Source organism: Macaca mulatta, chromosome 5 (genome assembly GCF_049350105.2).
Source record: "Macaca mulatta isolate MMU2019108-1 chromosome 5, T2T-MMU8v2.0, whole genome shotgun sequence".
Classification (NCBI taxonomy): domain Eukaryota; kingdom Metazoa; phylum Chordata; class Mammalia; order Primates; family Cercopithecidae; genus Macaca; species Macaca mulatta.
This window is the reverse complement of record NC_133410.1, coordinates 127,894,044-127,912,597: the sequence shown is the minus strand read 5'-3', so window position 1 is coordinate 127,912,597 and position 18,554 is coordinate 127,894,044. Positions and strand designations below refer to the sequence as shown.

Here is an 18,554-nt window from a genome sequence, read left to right as displayed (position 1 = left end):
GCGAAAACATTTTTTGTCAACACAAAGAACAGATAGACTAGTGCAATTGAAGTGTGGTGGATTCCTACCTATTACCAGAGAACAATTTAATAGGATGCTGATGAAGCTGAGCCTCTTGGGCCCTCACTTTCAGAATCCCTTCAAGAATCTGAAGGACCCCAGCATGTACTCACATGTTCGTATGCCTTTGTAAAATCTGCCAAAGTAAAATATTTAAACCAAATTTGGTTAAGATTGTTGGCAACTCTAACTTCCCCTTCTTATGGTACTGGAGTAGCTGCGAGCATTTTTGGAATCCAAGCTAAAGGGAAGATGAGTTGAGGATTTGTTCAGTCTGGGTTTAGTGGAATATATGTATGTGGTTTGAAATTGCATTCATGTAAAGTTATTGCCACTGCCCATTGAAGAAATGAACAGCTTCCAGTCATACTTCTATCATGTGCCAATTCGCCTAGCGTGGAAACATTAAAGGGCAGAGGTTTACCACAACACCAACACATTGTAAGATGCTGACACTGTAAGTATTTGGGTAGTGGAGGAGAAATAAAGGTTGACATGTACAGAGCCAGAAGGTAATCTTTGGAAAACGCTTCTAATCATCAAAAATAAAAAATGTCAGTGAAGGATTCATTTCTTATTAAGGTGTAGTCACATACAAAAGACTCCCTTTTCAGGAACATGCTAGATAATGAAAGCACACACAATTATAATCACACTATACATTTTTATGGCTATCATGAGAAATATAATTTATTGGAATTCCTGTGTTTTGGGGCACAAACCTGCAGCCATGTTACAGTGATGACATCTGTATAGGAAGTTGCATGTTGTGTACAATCCTATGATCAATAATAAACCAATTTTGATAAACCATGATAGAGGTTAATGTAAAATATGATATTACAAAATTATTGTCATACAAAATATCAGAGTACTCAACCAAAAAAATAGAGAAAAAAAAGTATGTCAAATGGTTAATAAAAATACTGTTATTCCAATCTAAATGCCCATCAATGATAGACTGGATAAAGAATATGTGGTACATATACACCACAGAATACTATGCAGTCATAAAAAGGAATAATATCATGTCCTTTGCAGGGACATGGATGGAGCTGGAAGCCATTATCCTCAGCAAACTAACACAGGAACAGAAAACCAAATACCGCATGTTCTCACTTATAAGTGGGAGCTGAATGATGAGAACACATGGACACATGTTGGGGGAACAACACACACTGGGGCCTGTCAGGTGGGGAGAGCATCAGGAAGAAGAGCTAATGGATGCTGGGCTTAATACCGGGGTGATAGAATGATCTGTACAGCAAACTACCATGGCACACGTTTACATATGTAACAAACCTGCACATCCTGCACATGTACCCCCAAAGTTAAACTAAAAGTTGGAAAAAAATACAGTCATTTATCTGAATTTTGTGTATTTTTGCAGCTGTGTGTTTGTGGTATTTATCATCTTTTTAAAAACTTGAAATGTTTGGGTTTTTTCTCATTTTAAATAAATATCCAGTTTCATGTCTAATTTTATAATTATAATTTGTATTCTTTTTCTTAAAAGCCCTCCACACCACCATTGAATTGTAACAGTTTAGACCCCACAAAGCCTCTATCTACTCTTTCCCAGTTTACTTACAGCAAGGAGGTCCACAGCAAGGAGAAAAGGCAACAAAACTTACCCAGCTATAAAAAGAGCCATGGTTCAGTCACAGGGCTAGTTTCAGATATATCAGATGCATAGTTGTATTGCATGGTGTCCACTGGTTTTAGTTCTAGTTTATTTTGATTTTTTAAATAGATGTCACACAAATTAGGAGAGAATCTTGCCTTTTAACAGGGATTAATTTGTGTAATTTTTTCCATAGATAAAATCAACAGTCTTTAGGTTGTTATTATTTATTTGGCCCTCTTCTGACTGTTTAATTTCCTACATCATTCTTCCTATCCCATCTCTTCCTTCGTAGCTTTACAAGGTGAATTAAAATGTCTGCTTTGCCTTTAGGCTTCTGGAAGCCAGTAGTATTAAATATAAATAACATTTACATGTATAATATCAAATGAATATTTAAACAGCTGCAATAGTAGTATTTAAAATGCCTAATAACATAACATTACCTGACTTCAAATTATACTACAAGGCTATAGTAACCAAAACAGCATGGTACTGGTATAAAACCAGACACATAGATCAACAGAACAGAATAGAGAACCCAGAAATAAAGCTACATATTTATAGCTGACTGATCTTTGACCAAATAAACAAGAACATACACTGGGGAAAAGGACACTCTTTTTAATAAATGGTGGTGGGAAAATTGGATTGCCATATGCAGAAGAATGAGACTGGACTCTCTTACCATATATGAAAATCAACTCAAGGTGAATTAAAGACCTAGAACTATAAAAATGCAGAAGAAACCCTAGAAAAAAACTCTTCTGAATATTAAACTAGGCAAAGAATTCACGACTGAGACCTCAAAAGCACAGGCAACAGAAACAAAAATAGACAAATGGGACTTAATTCAACTAAAAAGCTTCTGCACAGTAAAAGAAATAAAGTGAACAGACAACCTGCAGAATGGGAGAAAATATTGGCAAACTATATATCCAACAAAGGACTAATATTTAGAATCTACAAGGAACACAACTCAAAAACAATAGCAAATAATAATAATAATCCCATTTAAAAATGGGCAAAGGGTATGAATAGACATTTTTCAAAAGAAGACATACAAATAGCCAATAGGCATATGAAATATGCTACACATCACTGATAATCAGGGAAATGCAAATTAAAGCCACAATAAGATATCATCTTACACGAATCAGAATGGCTATTATTGAAAAGACAAAAAAAAAATACAGGTATTGGAAGAATGTGGAGAACAGGAAACACTTATACACTGTTGGTGAAAATGTAAATTAGTACAACCTCTATGAAAAACAGTATGGAGATTTCTCAAAGAACTAAAATTAGAACTACTGTTTGATCCAGCAGTCCCACTACTATCTGCCCAAAGGAAAGGAAATTATCATATCAAAAAGATACCTGTACCTGTGTGTTTATTGAAGCACTATTCACAATACCAAGTGTATGGAATCAACCTAAATGTCCTTTCATGGATGATTGGAATGACTGGAGAAAGAAAATGTATGTGTATGTGTATGTGTATACACACACAATGGAATACTATTGAGCCACAAAAAAGAGTGAAATTATATCTTTTACAGCAACATGAATGGAACTGGAGGCCATTATCTCAAGTGAAACAACTCAGACAGAAAGACAAATACTGCATGTTCTTACTTATAGGTGGGAGCTAAATAATGTGTACACATGGACATAGAGTGTGGAATGATAGATAATGGAGACTCAAAAGGGGGAGGGCGTGATAGGAGGTGGATGGTGAGAAATTACTTAATGGGTATGTCACCAGAAAAAGGGGTATGATCCGGATCTCAAGAGAGAGTTCTTGGATCTCATGAAGGAAGGAATTCAAGGTGTCTCAGAGTGCAATGAGGAAAGATAGTTCACTGAAAGGTACTCAGATACAGAGTAGGGCATCCTCAGAAAGCAAGAGGAGGAATGCCTGGTCTTTGTTTTAAGTTTTTCTTATATCTACGTAAAAGCTAAGCTACTTCTGTGTGTAGGTGGGCTGACAGCATGCCAAAATTTATTATTTTGCTAACTTAAAAAAAATATTAATGCCATTTTAATGAGTAAGTACATCAAATCATGACTGTAGTCATTTTAAAAACATGCATTATTATGCAATATCAGGGCATCTGTATACTTTTTTTGTTGTCATAGGAGTTTGTCCTTGCAGGTATTTTTAAGCCGCTTCTTAAGCCATAAACATCTTATGACCATGGGTTGTGACTGGCAAGGAATGTGCCTTGTTTGTTTTAAGACAAAGTTGATTTTAAAATAGTGTCACCCTGGTTCTCCTATGCTCCTATTTCTCTAACAGGTACAATGTGTGTTATTCAGATGATGGATACCTTAAAAACCCTGACTTTGCCACTGCATAGTCTCTGCATATAACAAAATTACACTTGTACCCCATTCATTTATGCAAAGAAAAAAAATGCCCAATAAGTAAAATAAATGATGCCAATGCATTCCTGAGTAAGCTTTATATCAGAGCCAAATTTCTTAAATTGGGAATCACTTTTAGCTGATTAAGGCAAAAGCATGATACAAATTGCTACATTTGTTGCACTGAAAGATGTTTTCCAGACTAAACCATACTGTGCTCTCAACAGCTCATAGGCTTGCTATTTACTCTGCCTTCAGAAACCTGCTTTGACCCAGTCATTCACTTAACAATTGTTTATTATTTATTTCAGGCACTGTCCTAGGCATAAGAGATGTAGAAATTAACAAGTGACACAAGGTCCAAATCTCCTACAAGCACATATTCCAGTAGGCAGAACAGACAAGAAATACAAATAACCCTATGTTTTGTCACATGGTGGCAAATGCTGTGAAGAAAAATAAAGACATGGTATGTGCAGGATCTGGAAAAAATTCTTTAAAAAAAAAGAAAAGAGGCTGGGCACTGTGGGTCACACCTGTAATTCCAGCACTTTGGGTGACAGAGCAAGACTTCATCTAAAAAAAAAAAAAAAAAAAAAAGGAAAAGAAAAAAGAAAAAGAAAGATAGGAAGTTGTGGGGAGGGATGTGGTAGAGGAAGGCTGACTACTCCAAGAAAAGCTCTCTGTCATGTGGAGGTGACATTTGACCTGTTTGCTGTCGATGCACTATTAGTGGTTGTTATAAATTTAAATCATAAAAATATTTTGACCAAACAAGATGCTGAGTATATATTGTTTCCAGAGGTAGGACAGGTAGGTATGAGAGCCAAGGCTTGGCATGAATTCAAACCCTAGCTCTGCTGCTAATTTCTGCACAGTCCTGGTTGTCACTTGTCTTCTGAACCTTGGTATTCTCCTCTTTTGAGCTTGCTGTGAGTGATAAATAAGATTTTTTAAACATCTGCTTTTTTAAAAAAGTTTTATTTTAAATTTTGGGATACTTGCTCAGGATGTGCAGTTTTGCTACATTAGTAAACATGTGCCATGGTGGTTTGCTGCACCTATCAACCTACCACCTAGGTATTAAGCCCTGCATCGTTAGCTGTTTATCTTGATACTCTCCCTCCCCCATAGCCCCTACAGCCAGAATGGTGATTATTAAAAAGTCAAGAAACAACAGATGCTGGCGAGGCTGTGGATAAATAAGAATGCTTTCACACTGTTGGTGGGAATGTAAATGAGTTCAACCATTGTGGAAGACAGTCTGGCAATACCTCAGAGATCTAGAACCAGAATTGCCATTTGACCCAGCAATCCCATTACTGGGTATATCCCCAAAGGAATATAAATCATTCTACTATAAAGACACATGGACGTGTGTGTTCATTGCAGCACTATTCACAATAGCAAAGACTTGGAACCAACCGAAATGCCCATCAGCGATAGACTGCATAAAGAAAATGTGGAACATCTGCTTTTTAAACAAGTGCCTGACATATAACAACTGCTTAATAAATCTTTCCTTAAACCCTCCCTTTGCTATCTCAAATGGTCCTCTCTGGATAGAAACAAAGCTGCCATTGAAGGGGGAAGGATTGCAAGCTAACAGCTGAGAGTTTCTGGAAGGAAATGACTTTTCCTTGCGGGTTAGTGCAGCAGGCTTCCCTCAAAAGTGAGGAATTTCCTAGAAAATTGCTAATTATTACAAGGCAGCCAGCAGGCACTGAGCAGGCAGAATAAATCAGCCACCACTGAATTTGAAGAGTAAGTGTTCAGCTGACCAGGTTTCATTACTCCTCACAACTCCGTAGCACGCTTGGGAATGAGGCCTGAGTCTGCCAATAGATCAGGAAAGTCAGTGCTCACACCGTGCTGGAATACTGGCGGTATTCCGTTTATTTTTGTTGTTATTGTTGTTATTTGTAGTGATATCACTTTTTGACTCTGAATGGTTTCTCATTCACTCGTACGTTTCTCACAGAACCAAGAATTTGTAGAAACATCATCATACCTTTGAACAGAATTATGAAATGAGCAAGGTAACCATGGCTGGGATTTCATTTCAGCTCTCTTAATCCCCAGCGTTTAGAATGGTGCCTGAAACCTACTAGGAGCTCAAAAATATTTGCTGACAAATCAGCTGTCCTATCTCCCAGTTATAAGTTTTTTCCACTGTATTGTATATCCAGGCTTAATGAAATTGCTAAACCAGATAGGAACTTGGGAGTTTTTTTTTCCTGCTCTTCAAGTAGAGGAACGTCTTGAACTTCCAACATGGCCAGTGAACCAATTTTAGAGGCCTCAGGTTTTGAGTTAACTGAATGCAATCATGGCCCCTCAGTGAATATGCGTGAAATGAAATTGCGTAGAATCAAATGGAATTAAATGGAAACACTAAATGCAGGCTTAAATGAACATATTAAATCTGGTTTAAATTTTATATTTCCAGATTTCAACTTTTATTGACTAACAAGTAGAGTGACAAAAAACAATAATTCGTACACTTCTAAAAATAATTTTCTTAGGCCAGGTGCTGTGGCTCATGTAATCCCAGCACTTTGGGAGGCCAAGGTGGGCGGATCACCTGAGGTCAGGAGTTGGAGACCAGCCTGACCAACAAGGAGAAACCCCGTCTCTACTAAAAATACAAAAATTAGCTGGGTATGGTGGCTGTTCCTGTAGTACCAGCTACTCAGGAGTCTAAGGCAGGAGAATCGCTTGAACCTGGGAGGCAGAGGATGCGGTGAGCTGAGATAGCACCATTACACTCCAGCCTGGGCAACGAGAGCTTAACTCTGTCTCAAAAATAATAATAATAACAATAATTTTCTTTTTGCAATCCTAAAGTGCTTATAAACATTAAGCCCCACCAAGTGTCATTTGCTAAACTTTCTGGGAAGACACGACAACAGACAACCAGGCAAGCACATCTCCTGATGTCATGCTGGAATCAGTGGGAAAGCAAGCCAGACTCTTAAGCCCCTCTGTCCACATCAGTGGCACATAGGAAAAGGTAAAAGGAGGTCACTTAGGCCATTTTCCTAGCCACATATTCAGAGTATTTTCCTGTATTTTGTTTTCTAGCATTTTGCCAAATCTGGCCTTAAATAAAGTATTTCCTTCCATTTTCCTTCTTTCTAACTTGGGTAATTACGCCAGCATCTAAAAGGAAAAGTTTGCCTGTCATTCGAAGTACAACTTCCAGATCTCATTTCATTATTTCTAGTTATACTCTTCCTATTACTATCTTTTTATTCCTTTTTCATGTTGATACTAGTAATAATTAAGATTATTAGGAATAAGGCCATCGTATATGAAAAATTCCTTTTCTCAAATGATTTAAAATGTCCTTCCAAAAATCCTTTCTCTTTTTAACTAAAAGGCAGATTTGTTTATCAAAACATAGATGTGATGTTTGAAAAAGTAATCTGTTCTGCCAAATATTTATAAAATTTCAAAAAAAGTAAAAATTTTTTGAAAGGCATACATTAACCTACATGAAAATTTACACAAATTGACAATTTTAAAATGTAATGTTATTATTATAAGAAAATTTAATTCACAGGTGAAATATGTGAGATACATTGTTTCTTATATGTATGATTTATGAATGCATGTTTAAAATGCAATAATCACCCAAATTTAGAAAATCAATATGAAAAACAATAAAATCTAGACCAGGTGTGTTATAGTTTTGGAGAAATACAATGTTTTAACAAGAGTATCTAATTTTTTTTAATATGTAAAATTCAACAGAACCATTGCACAAAAAATTTAAATAAGATTTTGTCCCTTACTCCAATATTTTTCATTAACTACGTAGTTTTTTGGGTTTTTTTAATGAAAGGAGGGGAGGAGCAGATTAGGTCACTGCAACTTCTTTTCCTATGAAGTACATGTTTTTATTTAAAGTTAAACATGACAGAGACTGACTGGAGGAAAATGTTCAGTCCAAAAACACAATCAGATAATGATCATTGAAACTGATTTTACTTTATTTTTTCCAAATTCATCTTATCCTGCCTTAATAATAAATGAACTCCAGATGTTGGAATGAGGCAAGGTACTTTGCTTTAGATGTAATAAAGCAGAGGCATGCTTTTTACTAAGAACAGTGTTCATTTGAAAAACAAACTAGGTTTTTGAGAAAATTGTTTTGACCAAGGAACTCCTGGTGTATAAATTATTAAGGATTACCAGTAGCTTTCAGGAGACAAATAAATAAATCATGGAGACTACCCAGGTACAATGGCAACCCAAAACCATAAAATAACACTGTTTCAGAGTTTCAAGTAATTTTAATTTAAATACTAGTAGGATTTATAGCATGCTAAATGTGCTTTTGTCACAGAATTAATGGAATGACAAATATACACACATAACATTCAAGATACAGATGAGTTCAGGATAATGTCTGACTAATGATGTTCATCATTAAAGATTAGTAGAACAAATCATTATTAAAAATTATAAGATGTTTCCAGTTTGATTATTCATCAAAAAAGAATTCTAAGATTTTGAAGTGGAAGTATACAGACAACCCCTGTATTGTATTGGCAGACAGGTACACAAATATTACTTTAGCACAAGGACAACTAATCTCAGCAACTGTGAGCTAATAAATAATTTCTTTTCCTTGGTTTTTGAGCCTATTTGTGACATACAATTATACTAATTGCCTCTACTTCATTTTTGCCTATGAATAAAAGAGTAGAAAAGGGTAACAATTTGAAGGCTATCTGCTTCTGAAAGAAACTAAATAGAAAAAATTCTTATTGTCAAGCACAAAATTATCAAAGATATCAAATATAAATTATAAATTACATTTTTTCAGAAGAAGGTCAAACAACATGTAACATGTTTAATGTAAAAAAGATACATGTGAAAAGATGAATAAGTAACCACTTTTAATAAATATACTGAGTTTTTAAATCAGTGGGCATGACTGATTTGTACTGAAGCATTCATTCACTATGTCCTATTCTCTTTGTAACAAATAATTACACTTTTGCAATAAGGTAGTAAAGGTTAGAGGGGCAGTCTAAGACTGAAAAATAAAAAGAAAGAAAGAAACTAATAGGAACCACAAGGAATTATCTCTATAATCGTAAAACTAAACCCTTTGGCATTATTTTTTAACCACAGCATTTGGCTCCCCCAAAACACAATAGTACAGGCAGATACAGTAAGATCTTTCATTGTATCTAGTCATTTGAAAGAAAACAATTAAGTTCAATATATATTTTTAGATAAATCTAAGAAAATTTAAATATGAAGTCAATATATTAAATACTGTAGATACAAATTCTTGGTTCTTTTAAAGTGTTTAAAGTCTAGAGCAAACGTTTGAAAACTATGGCCCAGGGGTCATATGGTCTCCATGGAAACTATTCTGTGGTCTTAGTGCAAAAGTTGCCATAAGTAATATGTGAATGAATGGGTGTGAATGTATTGCAATAAAACGTTATTTCAAAAAGAGGTAACAGCTATATTTGGCCCCTAGCTTGCAGTTTGCTAACCCTTCGGTTAGACTTAAAAAAAAAAAAAAAAAAAAAAAAAAGGAGAACTAAAGAAATGAATAACTTTAAAAAGTTCTTTGAAATTCTGTTTCTGGATATTAGGGTGTATTAGTCCATTCTCACACAGCTATAAAGAACTAGCTGAGACTGAGTGATTTATGAAGATAAAAGGTTTAATTGGCTTCAGGAAATCTACAGTCATGGCTGAAGGTGAAGGGGGAGCAAGCACATCTTCACATGGTGGCAGGGGAGAGACAAAGAGTGAAGGGGGAAGTGCTGCACAGTTTCAAACAACCAGATCTTGTGGGAACTCTATCATGAGAACAGCAAGAGGGAGGTCCACTCCCATAATTCGATCACTTCTCACCTTGCAATTCAACATGAGATTTGTGTGGGGCCACAGAACCAAACAATATCAAAGGGGATATGTTTCAGCAGAAATAAAAGCTCCCACAAAGGAGTACTAGTAAAGCTAAGAAGTGCTCAATCAACTAGGGCCAGGCGGTGCCAAGATTCCAAAGAAGGGTAAGAGACTGAGAATATGGGCTTTGCTTAGAGATAGAACTGTGCTGGGAGCAAAGAAATCAGCAAAGCCTTGGCGATTCTCGTGGTGTTGGAGCGTTTGTTCTCAACCAAGGGTAATTTTTCCTCCACAGCACATCTGACAATGTTTAGAGACATTTTTGATGGCCAGTATAGTGTGGGGGTCGGGGAGTGGGAGGGCATTCCTACTTGGATTTAATGAGTAGAGGACAGGGATGCAGCTAAACATCCTACAATGCACACAATGGCCTCACACCGCAAATAATGAATTATTTGGTCCAAAATGTCAATAATACTGCAATTGGAAAACTATGGGCTAGAAAGACAAAACTGGAGACAGAAACATGCACACGCATCAAAGGGTTTATAATTCTTACTCCTGACTTTGGCTCAGATGTTTCTCGAATCATTTTGTTAGATTCTTACAGTCTCTGGTGTGAAATGTTTCTGTCCCTATTAAATTCTACACACGGGCCGGGCGTGGTGGCTCAAGCCTGTAATCCCAGCACTTTGGGAGGCCGAGACGGGCGGATCACGAGGTCAGGAGATCGAGACCATCCTGGCTAACACGGTGAAACCCCGTCTCTACTAAAAAATACAAAAAACTAGCCGGGCGAGGTGGCGGGCCCTGTAGTCCCAGCTACTCGGGAGGCTGAGGCAGGAGAATGGCGTGAACCCGGGAGGCGGAGCTTGCAGTGAGCTGAGATCCGGCCACTGCACTCCAGCCCGGGCGACAGAGCGAGACTCCGTCTCAAAAACAAAACAAAACAAAAAAAAAATTCTACACGGGAAGTGTTGTGAATCAGCTTCATTCTCCTGGGTTCCAATCCCACACCAGCCACATTCATTCTCAGCAGAACACTTTATCATTTACCTTATGATTTGGTTACAATTATCCTAGAAACCCTCTTTCTACTTTCTTATTTTCCTCGTAACTTCACCCATTGTTTTCCTTAATTATAAAAGAGCATCTCCTCTTTATTAAGGAAATGCTTTATCAGTTCTCTTTCCCCTATTCAAATAAAAAAAAAAACAAAACCTTTTTTTTAACCCTGCTTTTTCAGGTTATTCTTTCCTCTCCCTCCTTCCTCCTGTTTCCAAAGTTTTGAAAGAGTAGTCAATAAGTACTCCATCTACTTGATTATACCCTAGCATCTGTTTCAGTGACTGCGTAAACACTCTCAGCCAAATCTCAACCATAAAACAAAGATCTTTCTTCAGTCCTAACACTTGACACTTTAAAACTTCCTGTGTCCTTCTCTGACACTTACCAACCTGATTCTGTCATCTTTTGTTGTCCCTTCACCATGCCACCCACCAGATATGCTCCACAAGGTTTTAATGTTTCTCGTTTCAATTATTAAACGTTGTCTGTTTCAAACCCGCTCCTCCATATTCGGTTTTATGGTGCTTCGGAGCAAAATCTCAAATCACCTTTCTGCTTTGCCGGCTGCTCTATGTCATGTCTGTCAATAGAGGGCGCGAGACAGAGAGACTGCATTGCCAGAAAAGAGAGAGGGGGCTTGCTCCTACCTGCTTCCAGTTCCTACTGCAGTTAGTTCCACTGGCAGCTGCTGATTCCAGTGCGTAGCTATTCCAACACTTGCAGAACCAGTCTCCTCTATCCTCCTCCAAGACTCCAGCAATAGCTGAGCGGCATCCTCCTCCTAAGACATCTGACCTGGCCCCACAAATTCCCACCTTCAAATTTCCAAGTTTTACTAATTCCGACATATTCTTTTTGTTCCCTCAGACCTCTGGGGACAAGGTTAGGGGGAGCGGCTTCTTTGAGTTTCTGCCTTTATGATGCCTTGATGTTCCTATTTGCTTTTCAATTATTTACTAATAGAGCCAGTAATAAATAGAAATATATATATTGTAGCTATCAATATCTTACTTATTCAACAGGATATTATTGTAACTTGGCCTGCAAAAAACACATTTCATCTATAAAGACACACATAGACTGAAAATGAAGGGATGAAAAAAGATATTCCAAGCTAATGAAGTCAAAAAAGGCCGGGCGCGGTGGCTCAAGCCTGTAATCCCAGCACTTTGGGAGGCCGAGACGGACGGATCACGAGGTCGGGAGATCGAGACCATCCTGGCTAACACGGTGAAACCCCGTCTCTACTAAAAAAATACAAAAAACTAGCCGGGCGCGGTGGTGGGCGCCTGTAGTCCCAGCTACTCAGGAGGCTGAGGCAGGAGAATGGCGTGAACCCGGGAGGCGGAGCTTGCAGTGAGCTGAGATCCGGCCACTGCACTCCAGCCTGGGCGACAGAGCGAGACTCTGTCTCAAAAAAAAAAAAAAAAAAAAAAAAAAAAAAAAAAAAAAAGAACAGGATTAGCTATATTTATACCGGACAAAACAGATTTCAAGACAAATACTATAAGAAGAGACAAAGAAGATCACTATATAATGATAAAGTGGTAAATTCAGCAGGAGGCTGAAACAATTGTAAATAAATAAACACCCAACACTGGAGAACGCACCCAGATATATAAAGCAAATATTTTTAGAGCTAACGAGAGAGATAGATCAAAATACAATAATAGCTGGAGACTTCAACACCCCATTTTCAGCATTGGACAGATCTTTCAGACAGAAAATCAACAAAGAAACACCAGACTTAATCTGAACTATAGGCTAAATGGACCTAATAGATATTTACAGAACATTTCATCCAATGGCTGCAGAATACACATTCTTTTCCTCAGCACATGGATCATTCTCAAGGATAGACCATATGTTAGGTTATAAAAAAAGTCTTAAAAAAATTTAAAATAATATCAAGCATCTTCTCTGACCACAATGGAATAAAATCAATAATAAGAGGAATTTTGGAAACTGTACAAACACATGGAAATTACACAATATGCTCCTGAAAATTGGTGGGTCAATAAAGAAATTAAGAAGGAAATTAAAAAATTTCTTGAAACAAATAATAATGGAAGTACAACATTCCAAAATCTATGGAATATAGCAAAAGCAGTACTAAGCGGAAAGTTTATAACTGCCTACATCAAAAAAGAAGAAAAACTTCAAATAAACAAGCTAGTGATGCATCTTAAATAACTGGAAAAACAAGAGCAAACCAAACCCAAAATTAGTAGAAGAAAAGAAATAATAAAGATCAGAGCATAAATAAAATTGAAATGAAGAAAATAATACAAAAGATCAATGAAGCAAAGATGGGCACGGTGGCTCACGCCTGTAATCCCAGCACTTTGGGAGGCTGAGGCGAGTGGACTACCTGAGGTCAGAAGTTTGAGACCAGCCTGGTCAAAATGGCAAAACCCCTTCTCTACTAAAAACGCAAATATTAACCGGGTATAGTGGCTTGTGCCTGTAGTCCCAGCTACTGGAAAGACTGAGGCAGGAGAATTGCTTGGAGGTGGAGGTTGCAGTGAGCCAGGATCACGCCACTGCACTCCAGCCTGGGTGACGGTGCAAGGCGCCATCAAAAAAAAAAAAAAAAAATCAATGAAACAAAAATTTGATTTTTTGAGAAGTTAAGCAAAATTAACAAACATTAGCCAGATTACAAAAAAGACAGAAGACCCAAATAAATAAAATCAAAGATGAAAAAGGAGACATTATCAAATGACACTGCAGAAATTCAAAGGATTATTAGTGACTACTGTAAGCAACTATATGACAATAAATTGGAAAATCTAGAAAAAATGGATAATTTCCTAGACACATACAACATACCAAGATTGAACCAGGAAGAAATCCAAACCCTGAACAGACCAATAACAAATAATGAGATTGAAGCCATAATAAAAAGTCCTCCAGGAAACAAAAGGCTGGGGCCTGAAGGCTTCACTGCTGAAGTCTACCAAACATTTAAAGGAAAAATACAAATCCTACTCAAACTATTCCAAAAAATAGAGGAGAAGGGATCTTCCACAATCAATCTATGAGGCTAGTATTGCCCTGATATCAAACCAGACAAATACACATTAAAAAAAAAAAGAAAGAGAAAAAGAAAAAGGCCAGGTGCAGTGGCTCACACCTATAATCCCAGCATTTTGGGAGGCTGAGTTGGGTGGGTCACAGGTCAGGAGTTCCAGACCAGCCGGGCCAAGATGGTGAAACCCTGTCTCTATGAAAAATACAAGAATTAGCCAGGTGTGGTGGCGGGCGCCTGTAATCCCAGCTACTCAGGAGGTTGAGACAGGGGAATCACTTGAACCCAGGATGCAGAGTTTGCAGTAAGCTGAGATCACACCACTGCACTCTAGCCTGGGTGACAGAGCAAGATTCCATCTCAAAAAAGCAAAAGAAAAACAAAAGAAAGAAAGAAAAGAAACCTACAAGCCAGTATCACTGATGAATACTGGTGCAAAAATTCCCAACAAAATACTAGCAAACTGAATTCAAACACACATTAAAAAGATTATTCATCATGACCAAATGGGATTAATCCCAAGGATGCAAGGAGTGGTTCAACATATGCAAATCAATCAATGCGGTACATCATATCAACAGAATGAAGGATAAAAATCATACGATCATTTCAATTGATGCTGAAAAGCATTTGATAGAATTCAACAACTCTTCATGATAAAAACTCTCAAAAAACTGGGGTAGGAGGTACATACCTCAACATAATAAAAGCTATTAAGAAGTGAAGCTGGCTGGGCTTCTGGGTCAGGTGGGGACTTGAACTTTTCTGTCTAGCTAAAGGATTATAAATGCACCAATCAGCAATCTGTGTCTAGCTAAAGGTTTGTAAACACACCAATCAACACTCTGTAAAAACGCACCAATCAGTGCTCTGTGTCTAGCTAATCGGGTGGGGACCTGGAGAAGTTTTCTGTCTAGCTAAAGGATTGTAAATGCACCAATCAGCACTCTGTGTCTAGTTAAAGTTTTGTAAACGCACCAATCAGCACTCTGTATAAATGGACTAATCAGCTCTCTGTGAAATGGACCAATCAGCTCTCTGTAAAATGGACCAATCAGCAGGATGTGGGTGGGGCCAAATAAGGGAATAAAAACTGGCCACCCAAGCCAGCAGTGGCAACCTGCTTGGGTCCCTTTCCACGCTGTGGAAGCTTTGTTCTTTCGCTCTTCACAATAAATCTTGCTGCTCCTCACTCTTTGTGTCCACACTGCCTTTTTGCCTTCACTCACCGTGAAGGTCTGCAGCTTCACTCCTGAAGCCAGCAAGACCATGAAACCACTGGGAGGAATGAACAACTCTGGACACGCTGCCTTTAAGAGCTGTACCGCTCATTGCAAAGGTCTGCTGCTGCTTCACTCCTGAAGTTAGTGAGACCATGAACCCATCAGAAGGAAGAAACTCCAGACACATCTGAACATTGGACACATTTTGGCGACCCAGATGGGACACATTTTGGTGACCACAAAGGGACTATCACCTATCGCCAAGTGGTGAGTACCATCGGACCCCTTTTGCTTGCTATCGTGTCCAATTTTTCCATAGAATTCAGGGGCTAAATACCGGGCACCTGTCGGCCAGTTAAAAGTAACTAGGACAGCCACTGGACTAAAACATGGGGTCAGGCTTTCTGGGAATGGGCTCTCTAATAACCCCCGACTCTTCAGAGTTGGGAGCATTGGTTTGCCTGGAACCAGCTTCCACTTTTCCTGTACTTCTGGGCTGAGCTGAGGGTTGACACAGAGGAAAGCCATTCGGCTCCAGGGTCCCGACAATAAGTTGTTTGACCCTGTGGCCATGAGTGGAATTCTCAAAGTCGTGTTGCCCAAGTAGGACTCGTCCATCTATCCTATCTGTCCTGATCCTTGCCTCCTGGGTCCTAATGCCTGTCAGACAAACTTCCTCTTGCCTCTCTTCTCTGAGGCTAGTCCCGCTTCTAAAAACCACTCCCTGTCTCTGGTGTTTTTCTAGTTTCTCCTGTAAGAATGATTTCTAGTATAAACTCCAGGACTCTATTCCCTTCTTTAGGCACCCAGGCTTGCCAATCAGAAGACATAATTTTTGCCCAAAGCCCTGTTGTAACAGGGACTATCTATAATTTTAGGATCCCTCCTCAGACTAGCAGGCCTAACAAAAGCTATTCCTGAAGCTAGGATATGGGGAGCCTCAGAAACAACATCCTTCCTATTCATATGATGAGAAGTGAGGACAAAAGGCATCACTCTTTCAACCCTGGAGATCCCTTCCCTCCCTCAGGGTATGGCCCTCCACTTCATTTTTGGGGCATAACACCTTTATAGGACAGGGGTAAAGTCCCAATACTAACAGGAGAATGCTTAGGACTCTAACAGGCTTTCAAGAATGTGCTGGTAAGGGCTACTAAATCCGATTTTTCTCGGTCCTCTTTGTGGTCTAGGAGGACAGGCAAGGGTGCAGGTTTTTGAGAATGCGTTGGTGAGGGCCTCTAAATCCGACCTTCCTTGGTCTTCCTTGTGGTCTAGGAGGAAAACTAGTGTTTCTGCTGCTGCGTGCTGCGTCGGTGAGCACAACTATTCCAATCAGCAGGTTCAGGGACTGTTGCGGGTTTTTGGGCAAAAGGTGTTTCTGCTGCTGCATCGGTGAGTGCAACTATTCTGATCAGCAGGGACCAGGGACCGTTGCAGGTTCTTGGGCAGGGGGAGAAACAAACAAACGAAAACCACAGGGAATTTTGTCTTTCAGTTGGGAAACACTCAAAACCACAGGCAATTTTGTCTTTCAGATGGGAAACACTCAGGCATCAACAGGCTCACCCTTGAAATGCATCCTAAGCCATTGGGACCAATTTGATCTGCAAACCCTGAAAAAGAGGCAGCTCATTTTTTTCCACACTACAGCCTGGCCCCAGTATGCTCTCTCTAATGGGGAAAAATGGCCACCTGAGGGAAGTATAAATTACAATACTATCCTGCAACTTAACCTTTTCTGTAAGAGGGAAGGCAAATGCAATGAAATACCTTATGTCCAAGCTTTCTTTTCATTGAAGGGGAATACAAAAATATGTAAAGCTTGCAATTTACATCCCACAGGAGGACCTCTCAGCTTACTCCCATATCCTAGCCTCCCTACAGCTCCCCTTCCTATTAATGATAAGCCTCCTCTAATCTTCCTTGCCCAGAAGGAAATAAGCAAAGAAATCTCCAAGGGACCACAAAAAAACCCTCAGGCTATTGGTTATGTCCCCTTGAAGCTGTAGGGGGAGGGGTATTTGGCCCAACCCAGGTGCATGTCCCCTTCTCCCTCTCTGATTTAAAGCAGATCAAGGCAGACCTGGGGAAGTTTTCAGATGATCCTGATAGGTACATAGATGTCCTACAGGGTCTAGGGCAGACCTTCAATCTCACTTGGAGAGATGTCATGCTATTGTTAGATCAAACCCTGGCCTTTAATGAAAAGAATGCAGCTTTAGCTGCAGCCCAAGAGTTGGGAATTACCTGGTATCTTAGTCAAGTAAATTATAGAATGACAGCTGAAGAAAGGGACAAATTCCCTACTGTTTAGCAAGTTGTCCTCAGTATGGATCCCCACTGGGACCTCGACTCAGATCATGGGGACTGGAGTAGTAAACATCTGTTGACCTGTGTTTTAGAAGGACTAAGGAGAATTAGGAAAAAGCCCATGAATTATTAAATGATGTCCACCATAACTCAGGGAAAGGAAGAAAATCCTTCTGCCTTCCTCAAGTGGCTATGGGAGGCCTTAAGAAAATATACTCCCCTGTCACCCAACTCACTAAAGGGTCAATTGATTCTAAAAGATATGTTTATTACCCAATCAGTCACAGGTATCAGGAGAAAGCTCCAAAAGCGAGCCCTAGGCCCTGAACAAAATCTGGAGGCATATTAAACCTGGCAACCTCGGTGCTCTATGATAGGAACCAAGAGGAACAGGCCCAAAAGGAAAAGCAAGATCTGAGAAACGCCGCAGCCTTAGTCATGGCCCTCAGACAAACAAACCTCGGTGGTTCAGAGAGGACTGGCGGTTCAGAGAGGTGATTGGCGGTTGGAGCAGGCCAATCACCCGGTAGGGCTTGTTATCAGTGTGGGTTTTCAAGGACACTTTAAAAAAGATTGTCCAATGAGAAACAGGCCACCCCTTCGTCCATGTCCACTATGCCAAGGCAATTACTGGAAGGCACACTGCCCCAGAAGATAAAGGTTCTCTGGGCCATAAGCCCCCAACCAGATGATCCAACAACAGGACTGAGGGTGCCCAGGGCAAGCGCCAGCTCATGTCGTCACCCTCACTGAGCCCTAGGTATATTTAACCATTGAGGGCCAGGAAATTGACTTCCTCCTGGACACTGGCGTGGCCTTCTCAGTGATAATCTCCTGTCCTGGACGACTGTCCTCAAGGTCCATTACCATCCAAGGAATCCTGGGACAGCCTGTAACCAGGTATTTCTCCCACCTCCTCAGTTGCAATTGGGAGACTTTGCTCTTTTCACATACCTTTCTTGTTATGCCTGAAAGTCCCACACCCTTA

The 18,554-nt window shown here is 39.3% G+C and overlaps 1 long non-coding RNA gene across 1 annotated transcript in view; it reads right to left on the bottom strand.

Moving 5' to 3' along the window:
• The window catches only part of LOC144340834 (uncharacterized), a 47,691-nt gene that overhangs the window by 3,297 nt on the left and 25,840 nt on the right, over nucleotides 1-18,554 (bottom strand). The gene's annotated exons all lie outside the window — the stretch shown is intronic.